Source organism: Acomys russatus, chromosome 3 (assembly GCF_903995435.1).
Source record: "Acomys russatus chromosome 3, mAcoRus1.1, whole genome shotgun sequence".
Lineage (NCBI taxonomy): Eukaryota > Metazoa > Chordata > Mammalia > Rodentia > Muridae > Acomys > Acomys russatus.
Window position 1 is genome coordinate 24,013,614 of NC_067139.1, and position 26,379 is coordinate 24,039,992.

Sequence of the window (26,379 nt, forward strand, 5' to 3'; positions counted from 1 at the left end):
TACCTGCCTGTGTCTTTAATGTGCCTCAAACAGTCTGGACACTGTGGGGCTGGAGCCATGTCTCAGAGGTTAAGAACATTTGACCAGCCAGGTACACACCCTCAATCCCAGCACTCAGGAGGCAGAGGCAGGTGGGATCTCTGAGCTTGAGGCCAGCCTGGCCTACAGAATAAGTTCCAGGACAGCCAGGGCCACACAGAGAAACTGTGTCTTAAAAACGGCACAAATCAAAACACTAGATGTCCTTGCGGAGGAGCCAGGTTCAGTTCCGAGCACTAAAATGCCAGCTCACAACCACCTGTAACTCCAGGTCCAGGGGATCTGATGCCCTAGTCTGTCCTCCAAGAGCTACCAGGGATCCACAAGGGTATACAGACATATATGCAGTCACAGACATATACGCAGGCAACAGACTCCAACACACAAAGAATAAAAATAAATACTTGAAAAGAGAATCTACCCAGCACTTGGGAGGCAGAGGCAGGCGGATCGCTGTGAGTTCGAGGCCAGCCTGGTCTACAAAGTGAGTCCAGGACAGTCAGGGCTAAACAAGAAAAAGAAAAAAGAATCCAGACACAGAGCTGCTACTTTCTCATACAAGAGAGGCAGAACAAGGAGTTCACTTTCAGCCTCCTCAGCATGACCAGTGCCAGCCCCTCAGTCTGTCTGGTCCCCACCCCTTCTCCCTTTCCTGCGAGCAATTCTACCATAGTAGCCTTCTGAGTAACTGGAGCTACAGTCACATACCACTGTGTCAGGACATTGTTCTGCCTTTTGGAATCAAGATGACACAGTAGAAAAAATAGTTGAAAATTCAATAGTCATGATTTGCTTGAGACTTATTAGGGCTAGATAAGAACCAACAATAAAAATGAAATCATTAAATGAGCTTTAAAAAAAACTATCAAAAAAGGAGGGAAAATCCATACAATAAAGTACTAGGATAGCACCAAGCTTCATGATTTTTTTGTTTTCTTTTGTTTTGTTTTTGAAGACAGGATTTCTCTATGACACAGAGCCCTGGCTGTCCTGGACTCGCTCTGTAGACCAGGCTGGCCTGGAACTCACAGCAATCTGCCTGCCTCCTCCTCCTCCTCCTCCTCTTCCTCCTCCTCCTCTTCTTCTTCTTCTCCTTTTGTTTTTTGTTTTTGTTTTTGCTTGTTTGTTTGTTTGTTTCCAGACAGGGTCTCTCTGTGTAGCCTTGGTTGTCCTGGACTCGCTTTGAAGACCAGGCTGGCCTTGAACTCACAGCGATCCGCCTGCCTCTGCTTCCCAAGTGCTGGGATTAAAGGCATGCACCATCATGCCCCACATTTTCTTAATTCTTAATCTCCACAGCACACCAAACCTCACAATTTCCATAAGGATGTGATTCAAAATTACCATTCAAATGGACACAGGCTTCTGGCTTCTATTTTAACATCTAGTCATTTACTTACTTATTATGTACACGTGTTCATTTGTAAAGGTCAGAGGACAACTTGCAGAAATCTGTTTTCTCCTTCCACCATGTGGGTCCCAGGGACTGAACTCAGGTCAGCAGGCTTGGTAGCGAGCACCCTGTCCTGATAATTCCTTTTTACCAACCCACACTTCTATTTCTAAGGAGTCCTTTTCACTGTTTGTTAGCAGAGGTACATTTAGAAACAGATTGAACCGTGGCAAGGACACTTCTGAAGGTCAAAATCCCTTGTTGGAGCATACAAATAACAATCTCAGGGCCGTCAAATAAACAAGCCGGAGACAAGCTCCCCTCCCCCGTCCCAATCCTTTGCCAAACGTTTTGCACTTGTGGTGGCCAAGGAACCAGACGTTTTCCCTAAACCTTTGCTGCCCTCGTGTGTCCCCCTAGAAAACTGACGGCTAAATCTAAATCCCCTTCATGTGGGACTTTGCTGGGAGGGACCCCTTTGCACTTTAGGTACCCTTAAGCACAATCAAAGAAACCTTCCAAGGCTTTGACAGAAAGAAAAGCCAGAGAAAGGATGCGGAAACGAACAGGAGAGTCTGACTTTTGCCATGGACTTCCGGGATATTCCTTTTGTTGCCCAATCCCTCTGTTCCAAACTCCCCAAACTTGAAACCTGCAGCAACTGGTCTCACTCTTAGATTCAGTCATTCTCCTGGAAGTTAACAAAGAGAGACTTTTGGAAAAGCCAGTTACCCATTTCTAGCCAAGCCATCAACTTAGAGGTCAGCGTGCCAAACGCTTGTGAATGAGTTTCCTGTTTCATCATCGGAATCCATGAGCTCGGCTCTCTGTCATCTTGGCAAACCTGCTTCAGTCTCTGAATAGCTCTGACGAGAAAGAATTCATTTCTGTAACGTCCAGCCTTTGTGCTCTGTCCCTCCGTGACTTCAAAATGGAAACTGATCATCTGTGATTACAGGGGGAGTCGGGAAGCTACTGTATCTCCCTCATTCCTCCCAGAGTTTGCTCTGTTACAGGCAACCAAGTGTCTAAAAGAGAAGATGGGACGCTCCGTTGCCCAAAGGGATGAACCTTGCCTTAAGAGTCATACATTTGGGCGAGGGAGATGGTTTTTTGCATAAAGGCTCCTGCAGGCCAGCCCAGCAACTGGAGCTTGATTCCTGTGAATTGGGTGGTGGAAAAAGACAACAGACTCCAGCGAGCCATCCTTAGGACTTAGCTCTGTGGAGTTGTGGCCTGCCGGCCATCTGTGCCACAGAACGTGTGGAGATCGGAGGGCAGCTCTGGAATTTGTTCTCTCTTTCCACCATGTGAGTCCCAGAGACTGCACTCAGGTCACCAGACACGACAATAAGTAATTTTTCCCCACTGAGCCATCATTACTCCCCACCCCCCAAAAAAAGACTCACACACTTACTGGTTCATAGCCTACCCACAGAGATTCAGACCCTTCTGGGAATCCACACTTAGAGCAGGGGCTGTAAAGATGACAGCTCCTTGGTGAAGAGGGCACATTGCTCCTCCAGGGGACCTGAGTTTGGATCCTGGCACCCATGTCAACTGGCTCACATCTGCTTGTAACTCCAGCTCCAGGGGATTCAGTGCTTCTGGCCTCAGCAGGCACCAGCACTCAGGTGTGCATAGATTCCTCCCATTTGTCCTATTAAAATAACAAAATAAGGGGCTGGAGAGATGGCTCAGTAGTTAAGAGCACTGGATGCTCTTTCAGAGGACCCAGGTTCAAGTCCCAGCACCCACATGGCAGCTCACAACTGTCCACAACTCCAAGATCTGACACTCTCACACAGGCAGACATGCAGACAAAACACAAATGCACATAAAAGTAAATAAATTATTAAATAAAGAAAGAAAATCTTTAAATAAAAAAAATTACTAAGGCCAGGGACAGTCTGTAAAGACTCAAGTTTAATTGGTTTAGAGTTTGGGCAAGGTCTCATGTGTCCCAGGCAGACCTCTGACTTCCTATGAAGCCAAGGATGACCTTGAACTCTTCATCCTCCTATTTGTACATTTTAAGTGCTTGGATTACAGGCATGCAACACCACATCTGGTTTAGACCAGTACTTGCCACTTCACCAGTTCACGTGGTGCCAGGGATTGATCTCACGGCCTCGTGCCTTCTAGAAAAGCATTTTACCAACTGAGTTACCTCTCCAGCACAATGTGTGCAATTATTAAAGATATGTGATTATTAACTATTATTATTGTTATTATCATAGTTTTTTTGCAATAGGGTCTTGCTAAATAGCCCAGGCTAGCTCAAGCCCTGCAGGTCTTCCTGCTTCAGTCTCCTGAGTGTGCTGTGAGGCGCCATGACCAGATTCCACGTAATTATTGATGATAAAGGCCTAATTACCATTTGGCTTGAATATACAAATTATTATTTTTTTTACTATCATATCAAGACTTACTATCATATCAAGATAGCATTTTGAATACACAAATTATTATTTTTTACTATCATATCAAGATAGTGTGGATATTAGCCTACTATGCCTTACAAGACAAGGTACCACAATCTCACACCCTCAGCTACTTACAGAAACCTGACTCTAGTCCTCCCTATGTTTATGTTTCCTGACCATCTGAGCATATCAGTAAGATGTGGATCTTGCAATGTAAATCAGATGTGCACACATCCAGACCCAAGCCTGTGCTCATATCTGAAAGCACTCCTACTGTTTAGCATCGATTCCAAACTTCACGAGTTAAAACATCCCAGCTCCAAAGGCAGGAAACAAAACATTTCAGGGTAACCCAGATAGATTTTCAGTTTCTCCATTACCAGGTGGCCTAACGTTTATGTAAATGGAAAACAAGTTTACAGAGTAGAAAACATCCATGTGTCCTTAGCCAGATAACAGGCGTTCTTTAAAGAACAAACTTCTTTCATCAGTGGCATTTGACGAACATTGTTATTGATAGTGATTATTAGAGGTTATCTAGTGTCAAGGATGTGTGGGATGCCAGGCAAGAAGTCATCCTGAGGGCCACAGTTCATTTTATGGAAAAGCATCCTGTTCTTTATTCCCACAGTTCTGTCACTCTGGCCATGATTCCTAAACTCCAATCCCTATTCCCAGGCCTTAAATACACACACACACACACACACACACACACACACACACACACACACACACACACACGGAAAGGCTCATCACTGTTTTTCCCAGCACCAGATTCTACCTTCTCAGAGCTCAGTTCTAACGTCAGCTAGCTACAAGCTGACTGGATGTCCTGGGCAAGTTTCATCTTGTCCTGGAGTCTCGTTTTCCAAACCAGGAATGCAAGGTTGTCAGTCCTAGTGATTTCTGAGCCTTCCCCAGATGTACAAGCTCCTCAAGTCTCCTGGCAACTCAGACTAGAAATGATGGCTCAGTTGAGAGACATGACTGACAAAAACCATAGTTGGGAAGACTGGAAGAAATCAGGGGATGTCTTTTGCCGCTTTCCCACGAAGCAAGTCAGAACATGGGAGCGTCGATCACATTTAGATTTTGTAGTAGAAGGTTTGGTGTCTTTAAAAACTCAGTTATGTTATGTGAACATTTTTTTTTTTAATCCCAAGCATAGGATATGGGGCTGCTTCAGATTTTCCACAGAAGTGGACTGTTTGTCTTTGCAGGCTCTGAGAGGCATCTGTGCCAGATGCAGAAAATTTAATTCTGGGGACTGTAAGAGGGAATAAGTGCCAGAGACTGGAGAAAGACAGGGGTGAGGGGGAGGGGAGAGGAGTGGAGGGGGCTCTGAGAAAGAAGAAGAACGCTGGTATGCTGCCCTTCCTTCCCCCACCCCAACCCCCCCAACCCCTGCCGCTGTTCCTGGTTGCTGTTGATTCAGTTTAATGATAAGTTGGAGAGATCCTAAAATGAAGATTGGAACCCAAGGACGCTGACCAGCAGGAAACAGCCCCCTCTCCTGTCTCCTACCTGGTGTTGTGGTGTTGGAAGGTATTAGGGTAGTTAAAGATTGGGAGATAGAGACATAAGAAACCCAGATAAAATAAAATAGTTAAAATAAACTTGCCTACAAGATTCACCGTTGTATATGAGGCAAAGCATTATCACTGGTTCACATCTCATAAAATCCAAGTGACTTTTCTCTGGTATAGAAATAAGGTAAAAGCTATTCATTGACTCATTGTCTTTTATGAAGAGAACTATAGGAAAACATGCCAAGAATATATAGGAATGTCAAGTGTAGATGTTATGGTGTATCCTTAAGAGAATTGCGTTGCATTAAGCCCTGAATGAATTCTACATAATAATCTTTATACTCATTTGTGTTATTTTTTTATTAAACATTGTGCTATTTGAAAAATCAGTGTTATAGTGTTATGCATCATCTGCAAATGATGCAGATGCACATAATCACACTGCAGTTGCATATTTAAACATAACAAAAGTTGCCAGGCCATCGTGGTGCACAACTTTAATCCCAACACTCAGAAAGCAGAGGCAGGTGGATCTCTGAGTTGGAGGCCAGCCTGGTATATAGAGCAAGTCCCAGGATAGGCAAGATTACACAGAGAAACCCTGCCTTGAAACAACAACAAAAAATACAAAAGTCATTTAAAAGTACTTTTTTTAAACCGTAAGTATCTGAACCTGGAAAATGATGAGAGCTGCTTGCCTGGCCCACCTGGTTAAAACTCTGTCCTGTTTTCCAGTTGCCGCTGTGGTTTGGCTGTTGCTCTTGGTAGCACCCTTTAGTACTTAGTGCCTTAATCATTTTCCTCATCACTGGTACAAATACCCATCAGAGGCAACTGAAGGCTTTTTGTTTTGGAGGCAGAAGTGTGAGGCTTCCTCACACACCTGCAAACCAGAGAGAGGAGAATGTGGGTGCTCATCTGGCTTTCTCCTCTTTTTTTGAGTCTGGTTTCCCAACACATGAGATGGCACCACCAACACTCAGGGTGCGTTTCTCTTTCACAGTTAGTCCGCTTTGGAAAGACTCTCCCAGACAAACCTCAAGGTGTGCCTCATCAGTGCAGTTGTCGACTCTGAAACACCAGTCACAGACTCCGGTTTTGAACACTTCTTCAGCAGGTGATGGTTGTGGTGCCTAACTGGGAGTGGTCACTAGGGGAGGCCTTGAAGATAATTCCCACCTTTTCCTCTTTGCTTCCTGGGATGTGACCTTGTGGACTGTGCCCAGAGCAGCTCCTGTTCCAAGGTTCGCGATGCTCTGTCATGCCTGCCATTTTATGATGGACCGTACTCCTTAAAAAAAACCGTGAGCCCAAACCAGCCTTTTCTCCCTTAAGTTGGCTCCGTCAAGTATTTTGCTCATAGGCACCAAAAAGTAACTAATACTCCGGTTGAGGTTGCCTAGGGAATGGTCACAGATAGCGAAGGAAGAGACCCAGGACAGAGCCTTGGGAGAAAAGGACATCTACCAAGCACTCCCAAGAACGGTGGGGCAAAGGGGAAAGAGGGAAAGAGCGTGCCTCTCAGAAGCCGAATTTCCAGCGAGAGGAATGAACTGCTCTGCGCACAGCTCCTGTGACCCTAAATGAAGCAGATCCTGAGAATGAAAACAGGAAGTAGATCTTAGGCAGGAAGTCGGTGGGTGGGGCCTTGTAATCAGAACTTCCCACAGCGGAAATCAAAACTCAGCGCCTCAGCACTGCAAGCCACTCAATACCCTTGTAACCCCCAGGAGCACTGATTCCGGTCCAGGCTGCTAGAGTCTGAGAGAGACCACAGAGCCAATACTGCGTCATTCTGCTAGGGATCCGGCCTCCCCCGCCCCCCACCCCAGCACACACACCACCACCACCACCACCACCACCCCCCCCGCCCCGGAAGCTTGGCGCTCAGGCACTTCTTTCAGAGTTCTTGAGGCTTCAGGTCCAAGCTCCGAGTGCCTCTGGGCTTGGTTCCTGATGCAGTCGTTCTTTCTGGCTTGAAGACAATTATGCTCTTTTTTTTTTATTTGTTTGTTTATTGTCTATCTATCTATCATCTATTTATGTGTGTGTGTGAGTCAAACTATGTAGTTCACAAAGGCCTTAAATTCAGGATCTTCTTGGCTCAAACTCCTGAGATCTGGGGTCACAGGTAGGTATGATTATGTGCAGCTAGATGGAGTCTCTCTTGTAGTGTCCTCATGTGAGAATCTACTCCTGCCTTCATATATGTGTGAGTGATAGATTAACTTAGAGACTCTTCTTTTCCTTCCTTCCTTCCTTTTGTTCTTTTATTCTTCTTTCCTCACCGCTCCTTCTCCTCCTCTTCTTCTTTTGGTAATGAGACCAGATCCCAGGCTTTTGCCAAGCTAAGCACCTGTCCTGTCTCTGAGCTACACCTCCACCCTTTTCCCTTTTCTATCATGAACACTAAGTGTGGCTGATTAGGACTCCACCCCAAGACCTCATGAAGTTTTATCTCCCTCAAACCCTATTTCCAAATACAACCATATTTGCAGTACCTGCTTGGGCCTAGGAACCCGTGAAGGACGCAAATCACTGGAGCTCAAAACCACCATCTACTTTACACAGTGACACTCACTCTTACTGCTGCGGTGTTGTTGTTCCTTTGTGGGTTTTATTATTTTTATAATATATAGTACAACCCATAATCAAAATGCATACAATCGTCATTCAGAAATTTAAGAACATTTCTTTAAACAGCTCTAATCAGGCTCCTCAGGAAATGGCACTGCTTAACAAAAATTGGTCAACACTGCCATCTGCTGGAATTTTGTTCAAGGCTCATTTGTTGGATTTTTATTTCCCTTTTGTCAATATGTAACTTGTCTGCTGTTGTTTTGTTTTGTTTTGTTTTTTCCTTTTCTAATTGGAGTAAAAGATACCCTGGCTAGTTAATCTAATCAGTATTCTAATAAATTCACAAGAATTCTAACACACAGGCATGGTCTTTTCCTGTTGCTAGGATGTGTAGAGTGTGGGCGGAGGGTGAAGATGGGGTGCTCGTTAATTCTGGAAACAACCTATGTTCTCTTTATAATGGTAAAATATCTGATCTCCTGAATCACCCAGTCCTTGAGCAGAGAGAGAACGCCCCCAGAAGCCTGATGGTGCAAAATGAGTTTATGACCCAAACTTAATAAGTACTTTCCCACTGGCAGTGAGGACCAAGTTCGACAGTACAGAGTTGGTTTCAAGGGCTTGCAGCACTATAGAAATCAGTGTCTTTCCTCAGAAAGTGGAAGCAGAGCTACCTTACAACCCAGTCACACCACACGTACCCCAAACACTCCCAGCAACATGCCACAGAGTTGTTTACACATTCATGGTTATGGCAGTACTGCTCACAGTGACCAAGATATGGAACCAGCCTAAATGCTCACAAGGAATATTATGGAATATATATGAAATCTTAAAAATATTCAACAACTTTTCTTTGGTTGGTTGGTTGTTTTTGTTTGGTTGGTTTTGGTTTTTTTGTTTTGTTTTGTTTTGTTTTGAGACAGGGCTTCTCTGTGTAGCCTTGGCTGTCCTGGATTCACTTTGTAGACCAGGCTGACCTGAAACTCACAGTAATCCACCTGCCTCTGCCTCCCAAGTTCTGGGATTAAAAGCATGTGCCACCACGCCCGGCCTAGCTTTTCTTTTCTGAGAGGTTTGGCTTAATTATACATTTGTTTGTTTGTATGTTTATGTATGTTAGGTTGGGGCCTGCTGCAGCACACTGTGGAAGTCGGAGGACCATTCCCAGGAGTTGAGTCCCTCCTTCTACCACACGGATTTGGGGGATTGAACTAGGGTCATCGGGTTTGGTGGAAAGTGCTTTTACCCATCTAACCATTGCTCCAGCCCAAACTGAAAGATCCAGAAGGAAAACAGATACACAAGTGGAGGAGGATTAGTAGGAATTAGGAAGGGTATAAAGTGTAAGTGAGGATATTGGGGCTGTCACAGCCTGTGTGGCTGGATTCTGGAAACATGACTGAGATGGTGAGGGAATAAAGAGAAGACAGACATACAAGGATCAGACCATTCACCCTGATGGACACACCAACAGCAACCCAGAAACACAGTGCCTTTATTATGTTCGGCATGAAGGAGGAGGAGGTGGTGGCAGGTTAGCTAATCTCAGTAGTGGATTTCTGGAGGGGAACATTCTCAGATTCTAGTCATCTGGGAGGAAGGAACTGTGGTTAATCGCTTCTGCACACACTGCTTGTAGCTAAGGGCCAACCATCCCTAACATCTTTTCCTGGACCAGAGGAAGATTTTGCCACTCCTCTGACCCTGACCTGGGAAGGCCACTGGAACCCGTGACTTGGCCACGCTCATGTCAACAATACAGAGTCACTCAGGGCTTCATCTGCTCCCCCTGGTGTGTGTTGCAAGGTGGCGGGGGGGGGGGGGGAGGTGCGGGCGGTCAGGGCAAAGCTTATGTAAAGTACATACATATATATGGAAATGCCGTAAGTAAATCTAGTATTTTGTACAATGATTTAGATGAATAAGAATATATTAAGTGGATAAAAAAGATAGAGTTCAGAGGGCATGCTGGGCATGAATGTGAGTCTGCGTTACTCCCCAGCACCATGGAAAAGTGAAGGACAAGGATGTGAAGGTGTTTGGTTTTGTGAAACACAAGGCTGGCTATGCAGCTAATAGAGAGTTTGCTCACATGCACAAGGCCATGGGGTTCCAGGAAGGGAGGAAAGAATGGGGGGAAGAAAGGGAGAAGGGACAAAGAGAGGGATGAGTGATGCTGTCTGTAACATGGGGTCTCGATGCGACCAAACACTGCACAGTATATATTCTCCGAGGCCCATGAGCTATTTCTAAAATAGATCACATGTTGGGATACAAATCAAGTCTTATCATATATATGGTGGTGGTTTGTTTTGGTTTTTCAAGACAGGGTTTCTCTGTGTAGCCATAGCTGTTGTGGAACTCACTGTGTAGACCAGGCTAGCTCTGAACTCAGAGATTCGCCTGCCTCTGCCTCCCAAGGGCTGGGGTTAAAGGCATGTGCCACCACCACCCAGCTAGTCTCACCAAATACAGAAAAATTGAAATACTTCTTTTTGTTCTATCAACAGAATAAAATTAGAAATCTATAACAAAAGGCACTATAGAAAATACATAAAGTCAAGCCAGGCGTGGTGGTACACGCCTTTAATTCCAGCACTCGGGAGGCAGAGGCAGGCGGATCGCTGTGAGTTTGAGGCCAGCTTGGCCTACAAAGTGAGTCCAGGTCTACACAGAGAAACCCTGTCTCAAAACAAACAAACAAGTAAAAATACTGAAGAGACAAATTAAAGAAGACACTACAAGATGGAAGACCTCCCAAGCTTATTGGTTAGTAAGTAGGAGTAGTGCTGTGAAAATGACTATTCTATCAAAAGAAACCTAACGATTCAATCAAAATTGCAATTTTTCTTAACAGACTCAGGAAAAACCATCTTAACATTCATACAGAAGTACAAAAGCCTCAGACAGCCAAAGCAAGCCTAAGCGCGCGTGCGCGCGCGAGCACACACACACACACACCTGTTGCTAGAGGTATCTGATTTAAGTTATGTAAAAGTATGGAGAGATGGGTTCAGAAGACTCAAATTCAATTGGCTTACAACCATCTGTAACTCTAGTTTCAGGAGATGCAATGCCGTCTTCTCGTCTCCATGGGTTACAGGCTTGGTCACAATGCAAACACAAGCATGCAAACAAAGCACTCAAACATACAAAAATAAAAATGCATCCTTGATTTCAAGTAACATTGCAGAGTCATAAAAAATAAAATCAGTATGGTACTGTGCCCAAACAGACACAGAGAAGAATGGAATAGAATCAAAGACCCAGATATAAGTCTACTACAGCCACATAACTTTTGACAAAGATGCCAAAAATACTCATTAGAGAAAAAACAGTGGAATATACCCAGAAAATGCTCCACCACACAACAGGGACATATGCTCAACCATGTTCATAGCAGCCTTATTCATAATAGCCAGAACATGGAAACAGCCTAAGTGTCCCTCAATAGAAGAATGGATAAAGAAACTGTGGTACATTTACACTATGGCATACTACTCAGCTATTAAAAACAAGGAATTCCCAAAATTTGTGGACAAATGGATTAAACTAGAAATTACCATAATGAGTGAGTTCACTCAGAAGCAGAAAGAGTCAAATAGTATATACTCACTTATATCTAGACACTAGCCCAAGGGGCATATCCCATGAAAGTCTTCATTTACCAGGAAAGTGGGTCACCAATTTAGGTGAGAGAAGCATGGAAGAATGGGGAAATAGAAGGATCCAGAGGGTCCTAGAAACATACAAGAAGAACATTATGACAGGCGGATCTGGGCCCAGGGGTCCTGCTCAAACTATGGCACCAGCCAAGGACAATATGTGCAGTAAACTTCGAACCCCCAGATCCAGCCAATGGACAGGACATTCTCCACCTTGAGTGGAGAGTGGGGACTGACTTTCACACAAACTCTAGTGCCGCATTTTTGACCACGTCCCCTTGATGGGGAGGCCTGGTAGCACTCAGAGGAAGGATAGCAGGCTACCAAGAAGAGACTTGATACCCTATGATCATATACAAGGGGAGGAGGTCCCCCTCAGTCACAGTCATAGGAGAGGGAAGTAGGGGGAAAGTGGGAGGGAGGGAGGAATGGGAGGATACAAGGGATGGCATAACAATTGAGATGTAATATGAATAAATTAATAAAATATTTTTAAAAATAATAGAGAAAAGACAGTATACCTTCAACAATTGGTGCTAGGTAAACTGCATATCTACATGTAAAGAGTAAAACTAGATTCGTATCTCTTGCCCTGCACAAAACTCCAACTCCAAATGAAGTGTAGACATTGGGTGTGAAACTCAAATTGTTAGAGGAGTCATTATGGACAGGCCTCCAAGATACAGGCACAGGCTAGTGCTGCTCACAGCCATCCTCAGAGAAGCTGCTCCTTGCACAGGCATTAGTCAATGTAGAGATTCACGACAGGTCAAAGTGCATGTAAGTGACCGTGGAGTGCTTAACCCTAAACAGAACATCACAACACCCCTTCCAGGGCTCGGAGACATCTGAAAGATGGGAGAGACATGACATAAGAGCCAAAGCCTGAGGAAGAATGCTATAAAGTTGTGCTTTCTGGACATGAGATGACTGTTGTGTTAATGACATTGAACTCAGTGTGGCTGTGGTTTCTGCACAAGACTAAATCCATCACCATTTCATCCTGCATGTGAAACGGGCTCATGAGCCTTCATTCTGTAGAAGGAATCTCTTGTGTCTGTATGAAAGCATCACCTGTCAACAGAAAGCTAATGGTATATAGCTGAGGAAGAAAATGGGAGGTGGGACATCCAGCAGGAGAAAGGATTTTGGAATAGAGCCAGGCGCAGGAGATTCACCAAGGAAAATGGAAGAGGACAGACACATGGTACCTGAGCACAGGTAACCAGCCATGTGGCAAAATGTAGATTATTATAATGGGTCATTTTAAGTTATGAGCTAGTCAGAGAAGAACCTAGCCTTATGGACTAGATATTTGTAATTATACTTTGAGTCTCATGAGTCATTATTCTAGGAGCTTGGGGCCAGGAGAAAAAACTTCTCACCCGACTAAAGGGTTCTGGATAGTTACTGGGTGCTGCTGGGAGAGGGGTGTTACTTTCTTCAGTGACATAGCCACTGATCAGTTTTCTGTGTTACAATAAGTAGCACCCAAAGCATACTTGACCATCAACCAGAATGGAACCTAGTGGGTAAAAATAACAAAGAAGACATCAAAGTATAAGGGGGAGTTGCTGGGGAAGGAGAAAGGTTTAACAGAAGAGGGGGAGGGTGAAAAGCAGTAACTGGAGTAAAAATGACCAAAAGCCCAGTCTCAGTCTCTCTCTCTCTCTCTCTCTCTCTCTCTCTCTCTCTCTCTCTCTCTCTCTCTCTCTCTCACACACACACACACACACACACACACACACACACACACACACTCCAGATATTCTCTGGCCTTGGCTTATAAAAAGATCCAACATTCTCTAGGACCCAGCTTATTTTTATCTTGCACTCCCATCCGTCCTTGAGTGACTCCTTAATGGTCCAAGGAGGTTGTATATACTGAAGCCATCAAACCCGCATCCCACCTAAAAGGTGCAGTATCAACTGAGACTCTAGGCCACTATGTTACATGCACAACTACATTGTGGGTAAGAGAAAGGCAGAACCAGTAGGAGAGGATGCGCTTAGTCCTGCTGTGATCTGAGGTGCCTGGGTGGGCTGACACCCCTTGGAGGCCTCCCCTTCTCTGAGAAAAAATGAGAGAGTGTATAGGGGGGAGGAGAACAGAGGGTTGAGGACAGGACTGGGAGCAGAGGAGGTAGGGGGTTGGGATCAGGTTGTAAAGAGATTAAATTAATAAATAAATGAAAAAAAAAAAGAAAGAGAAAGAAAATGCAGAGATTTGTTTGTTTGTTTGTTTTTTAAGGCTGGACAGCAAAACCCAGCAATAGCCCAAAATTGAGAGTGATGATTACAAAGAGTAAAATAAACAATTTCAGGACAAACAACTTGTAGACCCTGCCTTGGTACACTAACAGCCATGGGATGGGGGAATAAGCCACATGTGCATGTTGGGAAATTTTGTCTATCTAGACTGAAGTACTCAGGGGCAGTCAGTGTCTTTGGAAAGGTTTATCTGGTTGGAGAGAGAAGGAAAACAAAGACAGATTTAGGAAGCTATCTTGATGGTTTTTGACTGTTATATTATAACCTGGTGGATTCTATAGGCTAAAACCTGTCATGTAAACACTAGCATCTTATTTTGAGTCTTGGATGCTAACTAAACTCCACCACCACTTTACATAGGTCTAAGTGGTAAAGAAAATTGCACATATTCAAAATATAAAAACTGATGCTTTTATCTCATTATGATTTTGTCTCAGGGGTGGATTTGAAGCTGGGTTCTCATGACATAACCCAGGATAGTCTCGAACTCATTGCATTGCCGAGGCTGGTCTCAAATTTGATCCTTTGACCTCAGACTCCCCAGACCTAGTGTGCACATCCCTCCCGGCTCTGATGTTTTGATGTAGAATTTTCACAATTTATGCCTATGGTTGCAAAACAACAACACACCAACCTAATTACCAGAACCCTCGTGGAGTTGCCATTTGTGTGTTTGTGTGCGCGCGTGTGTGTGTGCGCGCGCGTTTGTGTGTGTGTTGGAAATGGTTAAGATCCACTTTCAGGAACTAAAAGTTTCTGGAGGGAGTAGGGGAAAAAAATCTCTTTGTCAGGAGCAAAGAGACCAGGAGCACAGGTAAATGTGCATGGTGGGTTTAATTCATTGTTTTTGGTTTTTTTGGTTTCCGGTGCTGTGGTCTAAACCCTGGACTGTACATATGTGAGGTTAATGGTCTAACCACTGGGCAACATCTCGGTACCAAGAGTTTCAGGTTTCCTGTGACCACCAAGAAGAAATGTTTCAAGTTGGCCCCACACCCTGCCTGCACTTTATTCCATGGCTACAATGAGATGACTCTACCCAAGGGATTGTGTGCCAAGGTCTGGTCATCAGAGAGATGCCCTTGGGAGTGGTGGAGCCTTGAAGGGGAGGGTACAAGTAAGGAGAGGTTCAGGTGATTGGAGCTGTTCTTTTGTAAGGGCACAGAGCACCCTCAGCCTGTTTCTCTTTCTCTTTCTCACCATAGAGTGAAGGATTTTGTTCTGCCACGTGCTCCTACTATGCAGTGATGCTGGAGCACAGTCCCAAAGCAGCAGGACCAACCAGCCATTTCTGGAACCAATACCAGGAGTCGAAAGTACTTCTTTGAACTTTTGTTGTTGTTATTGGTTGTATTTTGAGGCAGAGTTTCTTGTCTAACCCTGGTTGTCCTGGAACTCACTCTAGTTTCAAACTCAGAACACAGCCTGCCTCTGCCTCCTGAGAGTACTGGGATCAATCCTTTTGTTTGTTTGTTTGTTTGTTTATTATGTATATAGTGCTCTGCCTGCATATACACCCACAGGCCAGAAGAGGTCATCAGATCACACTATAGATGGTTGTGAGCCACCATGTGGTTGCTAGGAAGTGAACTCAGAACCTCTGGAAGAACAGACAGTGCTCTTAACCGCTGAGCCATCTCTCCAGGCCCCCTCCCACTCTTTTGTTTTTATAATATGATTGTATCAGTATCTGTTACCATCACAAAAAGCTGGTGAACACTGTAGAGATTTGAGAAGAAGTTGTGAGAATCAGGAAGAAAATATAAACTCAGTGGGCTGGGAAATGGAGTATCTGTTCTTTCAAGTCAGTAACTTCCTATGTGTTTGCGCTCTGCTGCTCATGCCAATACGTTTCCTAATGAAAACATACATTGGAGCATCAGTACCAGACACCTAGGATCAGGGGGGACATGTCCGAAAGGTCAACCAGCCTTCCATTCATTAAAGAAGGTAGAAGAAATGTGGCAGCCCGAACCTGGTGTGTCTGCTTAGTGCTGGTGGGATGGATCCCGTGAGTTTTGATGGTAGCCTCTCAGGCTGTGTCTTGGGGAGCTGATGATTCTATGAGCCACGCACCTATTCGCTGATGCCTGAAATCCGTTTAGCATCCATGTTCCTCCCACTTTGCAATTGAGAGGAAACCATGAAGTCTCAGGTAAAACAGGGAGCGCCTGACCTACCAGGCTACATCAGCAGATTGCACAGGGCGACCAACAGCCAGAGCTGCCACCACAGAGAGGGAAAAGGGGTGTGTGGGAGGGGGTGCATTCTAGAACATTGACTTAAATAAGCAGAAACTCTTTTAAGGAAAACTGCTGGACTCAGTGTCAAGACACAGAGGAGGGGAGGTGGCCAGGCTGCGGAGAGTTCGCACGACCACCTCTTTCCCAGTGGAGTGGCTACTGCCATAACTTGCACTGTGTTGTGGGGTGTGTGATCAGGGAGGCGAGGTCTCATGTAGCAAAGAATATCCGTGAACTTCAGATCGTCATAACTCCATCTGATATTTTCTAAGAAATAGTGTAACACCTCTTCTCATGGCGTGCACGCTGCACTGGAGGAATCTAGAAAGGAGTTGAAGCTTATGAGAGGATGTGTGCAGGTTCTGCTCAGCGCCGTACCGTTGTGTAGAAGAGCCATGGGGTACCTACACTTGTCAGCCTCATAGGATTTAGAATGAACATGGATGCAGCCCCATGGACATGTCTGTGAGGGAGCTGATAGACTGTGTTGAGTTGAGAAGACTCATCCTAAATGTGGCTGAGGTCCTGGGCTGAATGAAGAAGATAAAAAGGGCTGGAGAGATGGCTCAGAGGTGAAGAGCACTGGCTTGCTCTTTCAAAGGTCCTGAGTTCAAGTCCCATCAATCCACAAGTTTGCTCACAACATCTATAATGAGATCTGGTGCCCTCTTCTGGTGTTCAGGCATACCTGCAGGCAAAACACTATACATAAAAATAAATAAATCGAAAAAGAAAAAGAAAATGGGGGTGTATGAGAGAGAAAAAAAATTTTTGGAACAAATCAAATCTAATCTATGAGCAAATTAGGGTGGGGGGCTGAGAAACCTAAACCAATTGAGTTGAGGAAAAAGTGAGGGCTGACTGCAAAGCTGGGCATCTAGAAATTCCTGGAGATGACCTTAATTTACTAACCTTTGCCAGCGGTTTTCCTAGTGGAGAAACACGGCATCCCTTGCAACTCACTGAATGACACATTTCCTTGCTGAAAATCCCTTTGACCCATAAATAATTATTGAATCCTAGTAAAATGGACCCCTGGGGAACAGTGTGAGACTACCCATGACACACTTCAAAATTCATCCCCCATAAAGCAAAATGAAACAATGATGAATTGGTGGGCTGGTATAAGACACAGAGATGGACAGGTGTGGAGACTAGGAAACATTGGAAACTGTGAGTTGTTGAACTAGCTGGTAACATGTAAGTTCTACAGCCCCTTCCAGGCTGGTTCTCAGCAGGGCACTGGTAGCAGTAATGGTGTAAGCATTTAAACCCAGCACTTGGGAGGCAGAAGTTGACAGATCTCTGTGAGTTTGAGGGCCAGCCTGATCTACAAAGAGAGTTCCAGGATGCACTTGCTTAGCATGTGTGTGGCCCTGGATAAGAATAAGAAACAACAAATAGAAAAAAAAGAAAAGAAAAGAAAGGAAGAAAAAGCTATACGGAATAGCAAAATTTTAAGTCGTCTTCTAGTTAATGCAGCAGATCTCAGTTGCATTTACATTCCCTGATGTTCTGTGTATGCATCCACTGCAAGGAGCAAACGCTGCTGTATTCATGCAGCACTAAGCAACATGCAACATTTAAAATAAAATGCATTCATACACTAGAGCAAAGATAGTGTGCCAGTGAGGTTCAGGACTTCATGACCTGGCTGTGCAGGAGGAACTCAGATGGCTTCCTGCAACTCTCAAGACTCACCTGCACTCAGCAACAGCCAAAGCATGCCGGTGAGTTAAGCAAATCGCAAATGAAGGGAAGCGGTTTTTTTCCCAGCACCTGCTTGTGCAAAGCACATAAAACACATGATGCAATGTGTATTCATTGCAACCCTGTTTCTGTCTCTCTGCCAGTGACTTTTTGTTGAAGCCAATATGTTTACTTGAGAACCATTCAAATGCGTCTCCTGGAACTAAAAGACGCATTTTGATGCCACTTGGCCAATTCTCCATGAAGCATCCTTCTGATTTCTGAGAGTGCGAAGCCCCATGTATGACAGCTCTGTGGCATGATGAGGACCAGGAGGGAGCCTTCTGGGCATTCACATGACTCAGAAGAAATGCCTTGGCTTTCCTCACATGGATGCTCACCTCCCAATGCTGTCACATCCTCTGGGTCTCCTTAGATGCCTCCCTGGGTGATAGAACAGCCTTGCAGACCCACAGGTGGGTTCAAAACCAAGCTCAATGGCCAAACACTAAAAAAAAGCCACTTCCTGTGGCATCACTTTCCTCCTGTCTTGGAGGCAAAGCAGATGACATTATCAAGAGCAAGCTTTTTCTTCACACTGAGATACCGCACACACATAGCATAAAAGTTATTGTCATGGGGCTGGAGAGATGGCTCAGCGGTTAAGAGCGCTGACTGCTCTTCCGAAGGACATGGGTTCAATTCCCAGCACCCACATGACAGCTCACAACTGTCTGTAACTCCAAGATCTGACACCCTCATGCAGGCAAAACACCAAGGTACATAAAATTTTAAAAAATATTTTAAAAGTTATTGTCATAATCAGTTGTAAGTGTGTGGGTCTGTGACGTGAAGTGCATTCACATGGTTGTGTAACTGCTACAGATCTCTTTACGCGGCAAAGCTGCACTTTTGTCCTATTGACCTCACCTTTCGTGCCCTCACAGCCCCTGGCTTATCCTGAAGAACCCTGAAACAGAGTTACAAGGTGGGGGCAGGGGAGGGATCTGATAATGTTTTAAGTGAGTTTATAAATTTTGTTAGGTGGCATTCCTACCTAGCCTGGGGTGTACGTCTATCTTCAGCAAATATTTGATCATAGTTTTTCCTTTGCAAATGAATGTATGAAAACATGTACCAACTGTCCCTTCCCAGGGACAGAGAAGATCCCTGGTTTCAATATAGTCCTGCCAATATTTTTTGGTGGCCAGTTACCTAGCAACTGTGGGTGCTCTTATCAAACAGTGAGGAAGAGATGCCTGGGTCTTTGTCTCCAAGACACACATACAAACATTTGTAGGATATATTTATCAAACTAGGAATCCAAACACCTAACATACTATCTCTCTCTCTCTCTCTCTCTCTCTCTCTCTCTCTCTCTCTCTCTCTCATTTTTATTTTATGTGCATGTTTGCTGTTTGCCTGCATGTCTGTGTACCATACGTCTGCAGTGCCTGAAGAGGCCAGGAGAAGGTATGGTGGTTCCCAACCTTCCTGATGCTGTGACCCCTTAACACAGTTCTTCATGGTGACCCCCCAACCATAGCGCTGTTGTCATTGCTACTTCATAACTGTAATTTTGCTACTGTTATGAATTGTGATGTAACTATCTGATATGCAGGTGGTCGTAGGCGACCCCTGTGAAAGGGTCGTTGTTTGACTGATCCCAACCCACAGAAAACTGCTTTCTTTGTAGTTCAACAGATGGTGGTGGGTTGACCAGACAGACACAGAAGTCATGAAGTACAAGGGTAGGCACTGCCACACTGCCACACTGCCACACTGCCCCAGACAGCTTCTACTCCGAAACTTTGCACAGCACGTGAGCGCTGTCCCTCTTTAGGCAACATGGGTACAACAAACTTTCTGATCTTAGCTTTATTTCCAAAATAGTCACCTTGGTGTTATTTTATTCTCGCCCTGCCCATTCTGGTGGTGTGACCACATTAGTGTATAAGTCTTGCTTCTTTGTCAGTCGCCAACTCCTATCTTGTGCTTATCTTCCCATTGGATTAGCTTCTGGGTATAGAGTCATGTTAGCGTGTTTATTGTTTTTATTGCCTCATCCAGTATGGCTTGGTTCTGGAAACCTGACTGGGGTAACAATGGACAGACACTCACACATACACATACACACGCACACACACACACACACACACACACACACACACACACACAAAACTGAGGCCCTTAGACTGCTTATTACATACAACACTATATATGATCTAGCTACTCTCCACGGGAAGATTCAGTGGGGGAGCATTTGCAGGCTGTCAATCTCTAGGAGCAGGAAGCTGTGGTTGAGCTATCTGTGTGCTCTGAGAACATCCACACTTCGAGCGGAAGATGGCTTTGCTAATTTCCTGAACCTGACCTGGGAAAGCCTTTGATAACTCTCACACAATTGAAGCATCAGGGTTCTTGTCAAAAACACATATTCACTCAGGACTGCATTCACTCCCCACAGTATTTATTTATCATGTCTGGAGTTGTAAGCCAGCCCCAACAAAATGTTTTCCTTCATAAGAGTTGCCATAGTCATGATGTCTTTCCACAACAATAGAAACTAAGACAGAGGTTGGGACTAGCATAGTGGAGTAAACTGTGACAGCCCTGACCATGTTTGGGGGAGGACTGTGGAAAGACTTTGGAACTTTGGACTAGAAAAGCCATTGAGTGTTGACAGTGAGCTATTCTGTAGGAGCTTGGAAGATAAGATTCGGATGTTGAGAGCAGTGCAGAGGATGGAGGCCCGGCTTGTGGCTTTTCTGAGGGAAGCAAAGACTCTATTGGCCTTTTGTATAAAGAATCTGTTGTTCTGGTAGCCGGGGCTGAAGAATCAGCTGTGACAAATTATCAAGATATCAGAACTACTGACGTGAAACTTTCGCTTTGCTGCGATTGGTGACGCTGGTCAGCTGAGCATTTAGTGATGATTGAGAAGAGACCAACATTGTTGAGGTGAAATATTCGGAGAAGTGTTTTCTAAGAGTCAGCACACAGAAGCTATATTCCAGACGTGACCAAGGTTGTACCTCATGCTGGCAGCCAGGCATGGTAGTGTACGAGTCATCCAGGTGTATCGGAAGTTTTGTTTTGTTTTAACTCAGTATGTTATGTAAACATGTTTTCATTTTAATCCCAAGCGTGAGATTTTAGTTTGGGCTTTGATTTGTCCACAGCTGATATTGCCTTGTACAGGTGTGGTCTTTGACAGCAAGCAGTTAGTTTAATTCTGAAGACTGTGATGTGGTTTGGAGGAGAAAGAGAGAGAGAGAGAGAGAGAGAGAGAGAGAGAGAGAGAGAGAGAGAGAGAGAGAGAGACTTCACTTGACCCTAAATAGCCAGAAGTATAGAGGTCTACACCCCCTCTCTCCACTAATCTTTCTGTCATACCTAGTGTTGGGGTGTCAGAAGGGATTGGGGTGGAGAAGAGAGATAGAGGCAGTAAATGCCCCCAAATATTAAAAATTAGCAGCAACACTTTGAAGGCATGATAGGGTCATGGAGGACAGCTGGGGTTTAGCACTGTGAGAGGCCAGGAGAGGCCCTGGTAAAGATACAGCCTCAGTTGCAGTTGAAGGCTCAGAACTGAAGGGGTCACAGAGAAGATGAGGCTTGGCACCAGGAAGAGAGCCCAGAAGAGTGAAGGAGAGATAAACCTGTGTTTTAGGATCCCAAGTGCGGGATTGGAACGGTCTTGTGAGAGAACAGGTGAGGTTAATACACTAGAAGACCAACCACCTCGTTCGGGAGCTTGATTGATGCCAGCTGAAAAGATCCCATGAAAAGACTCTGGGAGGAGATATATAAATGAGCCCAGAACTAGAGGCGGGGCTTTTTGGAGACTTGGGATAGTTTTGGCTGTTCACTGCTGTAGTTCGAGATGCTCTTAGAGAGAACCATTCGAGGAAAGGCTTCGGGACTCCCTCTCCTGCTGAGGTTCTGGGTTCTGGTTACTCTAGGTTCCAGCAGAAGAAATCCTACAGATTGCGCCAGGAGAATCATTCCTTGGAACTGATATCCTTACGGTTTTGTTATTGTGTCCATTAGTCCTCATTTCCTATTGTTTTGGTTAGCCGGGTTATAAGTGACATATGCTCGGTCACTAAATTGTTAATAAAATATATTGGTTAAGAAAACTGAGCCTACAGAAGAGGCTATTGCTGGAAATGCAGCCGAGTTGCCCCAGAAGACACCAGTGTTTTGGAGATGTCAGTGGCTGGAGTGGAGCCAGCCAAAGGTGAGAAGACAAGCTGTGCATCCTGCAGAGAGCAGAGCTGGAGAAGTGACTCACGCTCCACAGAGGAGCCCAGAAGATCGTGAGTGAATCCCAGATAATTGGACATTGAATTATTTAAACTGTTGGAGTTTGGTTTTGCTTTTTTTGTTGTTGTTGTTGTTGTTTTGTTTTGTTTTGTTTTTCAAGACTGGGTTTCTCTGTGTAGCTTTAGATGTCCTGGACTTTCTTTGTAGACCAGGGTGGCCTTGAACTCACAGTGATCCACCTGCCTCTGCCTCCCCAGTGCTGGGATTAAAGTCGTGCCCCACCAATCCCTTCTTTCCTCTCGAAGAAAGTATTTAATTTAAATTTGATTTTGTTTTGTTGTTTGAGACCAGGTTTCTCTGTGTAGCCCTGGATGTCCAGGAACTCTTTAGACCAGGCTGGCCTCGAACTCAAAAGAGATCCACTTGCCTCTGCCTCCTGAGTGTTGGGATTAAAGGCGTGCACCACCATGCCCTACTAATTTTTACATGCGCCCACAGCTGAAAGACTTTGAACTTTCAAAAGAAATTTTGGATTTTTAGAGCAATTGGATATTTTTTAAAAGACTGAAATGTTAATGTGTTTATATTTGTAGAAACTGTGGAACTTTTAAAGTTGTTTATGTTTTTAATGGGAGATCTTGGGAATGAATAAGAAAAGAAGGGTTGTGGCTTAATAGTGATGTGTTTTTGTTTCAGGCTGACAAAGGGTCAACTGTGAATTTTGTTTAAAAGGAAAGTGGGGAAGGATGATAGAGAAAAATAAGGAGGAAAGAGAACGTTTATAATCTTCATTTATTTTCCTTGCTACAAGGCTGAGAAGATCAGCACATCCACTGGGCTCCATCTACAAAACTGCCATTTAGAGCCTCCTCAAGTCTCCTCTTCCTTGAATCTGGAGTTTCTGTTAGGCTGGGGGTTTCAGGACAAAGAGATTCCCCGCCCTGCAGGGGACACCTACGTTAACCTCAGGTTTATGCTACAGCTTTGGGGGATGGGCAACTCCAGATCGAAACCTGCTTCCCAGTCACCTCTGTGGTGTCTGTTACAAAATCTGTCTAAATTAAGGCTTTCCCAGGCTATACTCCCAAAGAGCTTGGGTTTCTCTTTATTCTGTGATGTGGCCACAAAACACCTTGAACAATGACGGCAAATGGCCACTAGAAGGCACCCTTGACTTGACCATTCTTCCTGATTTAGAAAAAACCGTCTGCAAGCATACTGCTAAATGGGTTGAGCTCCCCTACATAGGAATGGATGGTACCCCTCCTTTCCACTCAGGACTTTACCTTTACTGTGTATTGTTGCTGGGCACTTTTTCTTACACTCCTTCCTGGTCATGCCTGTCTGCCCAGTGCCATGACTCCACTTCGAGACCACTCTCTCCTTCTTTCCTCTCCTTCACTTCTCTGGATTCTCCTTTACTTCTGCCCATAATTGCCACATAGACCCCACTTCGGGCTCCTCCAGTCCCACCCTTCCAGAACCCATTGATCCCAGGGTCTGGAATGTCTCTATCCCAGTAATTGCTACCCACATGGTTCTCTTGTAGAATACCTCCCAACCCCTCCACACCTACACACACCCTCCCCTACCCACCACCCACCCACACACCTGCCCCCACCCACCCACACCCCTCCACCCACACACACCACACACACACACTCCCTTCACAAACCCAGTTTCCTATCTCAGAGACTCATCGCCTGGGTCTCAAGCCCATCATCACCCACAAGTTTATCTCAGGGCCTTCTGATCACGACCAACTCACCCCAAGTCTTCTGGTGTGCTAGCCCTCTGGAGCATGTTTAGTCCAGGCCTTCCATCTCATTGACCAATGAGGTGGTTATTCCATTACACTCCATGGTCATTAACCCCTATACTCTTCTCTCTAACATTACCTCCCACTTTATGGTCCTGGACCTAAAGGATGCTTCTTCCCACTTCCTTTACACCTTGACTCATGTTTCCTTTGCTTTGGGCACTGTACTGTACTCCCTCAGGGTTTTTGAGATAGTCCCCACTTTTTTTTGTTTTGTTTTGTTTTGTTTGTGTTTTTGTTTTTGTTTTTTGAGACAGGGTTTCTCTGTGTAGCCTTAGCTGTCCTGGACTTACTTTGTAGACCAGGCTGGCCTTGAACTCACAGCAATCCACCTGCCTCTGCCTTCTGACTGCTGAGATTAAAGGTGTGTGCACACCACCACGCCTGGCTAGTCCCCACTTCTTTGGCCAGGCGTTGGCAAATGGTTTATCCACCTTTGCTCCAGTTTCCTAGTGGGGATGACCTCTTAGCTTTGCAGTCCCTCCCTTTCCTTATGCAAAAAGGCCACTCCCCACTTTGAATTCTCTTGGCTTCTTGGGGTACGGAGTATCTCCTTCTAAAGTCCAGCTATGCTCCCCCACAGTTGTGTACCTAGGGATCCCCCTTAGCCAAGGCTCTAAGAGCCTCGCCTTTGACTGGGTGCAGGCCCTGAAGAGCCTACAGCCCCCAACTATGGCAGATCAAATTCTTTCATTGTAGGGACTGGTAGGTTCTTTGGACATTGGATCCCCAACTTTGTTATCAGGCTAAACCACTCTACCAGGCAGCCGAGGGGACTCCGCATGGGCCTCTCACCCACACAGCTATAGTTCGCCACCATTTCTCCCTACCCCAGGACACTCTTTTAATAGCCCCAGCCCACTTTAGACTCTACTCTGCTCTACCACCTCTTCACCAGTGAGAGGCTGGGGTAGCAACAGGTCCCAGCCCAACCAGCTGGGTCCTTCCAACCAGCCATTACTTTTCTATCTAAACAACTGGACCCTACTGTGTGCTGATGGCAGCCATGTCCGTGGGCCCTAACGGCAGCAGCCAAATTCATCTGAGAGGCCCTCAAGATCACCCTACTCCAGCCTATTACTATACACTGCCCCTAACACATCTCTAATCTCCCTCTTCTTCTTCCTCCCAGACCCTCACATGTCCAGACCTTTCATTTGTTTTGCCTGGAAAACTCCCAGGTCACTTTGGCCCCTAGCCCTGCTCTGAACCCAGCAGCTTTTCTTCCTGTTCCATCTTCCTCCAATTCTCCTTTGCACTCCTGCTCAGAGGCTATGGAGGCCCTATCCTCACCCCGCCCCAGCCTCCCAAACCATCCCTCTCACAAAACCACAACTCACCGTTTTCATGGATAAAAATTCCCTTATAGACAACTCAGGAACCCACCAGGCAGAATTCGCGGTGGTCACCTCGGCTGAAATGATTGAGGCAAACTGTCTCCCAGTGGGAACCTCTTCACAAAAGGTGAAATGAGTTGCCCTAGTCAGGACACTCCATGTTGCCCAAGGACAAGCTAACATCTACACTGACTCAAGGTATGCCTTTCTTATAGCTCACACCTGTTCTTACCTACGGAAGGAAAGGGGTTTCCTCACCACCACGGCCACTCCTGCTGTCAATGGTCCCCTTATAGCCAGGCTCTTGGAGGATCTCCAACTCCCAGCAGAGGTGGGCATAATTTACTGCCAGGGGCCCTAGACTTCCATGGATCCAGTGGCTCTGGGTAGTGCCAGGGCTGACTCGATGGCCTGGCTTCTGGATTCCAGCTCCTCCAGACCCGTGGGACACATCCTCTTCCTGACATCTTTCTACAAACCTCAGTACCAGGCAGAGGTTTAAAAAAAAAAAAGTTCTTAGCCCGGGGGGTGCGGGGGGGGGGTGGCACACACCTGTAATCCCTGCATTCAGGGAGGCAGAGGCAGGGGGATCTCTGTGAGTTTGAGGGTAGCCTGGTTTACAGAGTGAGTCCAGGGCAACCAAGGCTACACAGAGAAATCCCACCCATCTCTGAGCCCATATTTTACAGGCCTATGCTTCCTACCAAACTGTGTGCTAAGACAAACGCGCAGAGGGCTCTCCAGATGCATCAGCCCTTGCACCAATTCCGAGGTCACCAACCGGGCAAAGACTGGCAAATTGACTTCACACACACACACACACACACACACACACACACACACACACACCCCTACCAAAAACTCCGCTATCTCCTAACTCTTGTTGACACTTTGACAGGATGGATGGAGGCTTTCCCCATCCTCCATGGAAACAGCAGATGTGGTGGTCCAGACTCTCCTTGAACATTACATCATCCTCCTTCGGTTTGGCATGCCAAGGACCAACCATCCAAACAGACAACGGTCCAGCCTTCACTTCCAAGGTTAGTGAGCTCATCTCTGAAGCCTTGAGCATTTCCTGGAAACGTCATATTCCATACCAGCCACAATCACTAG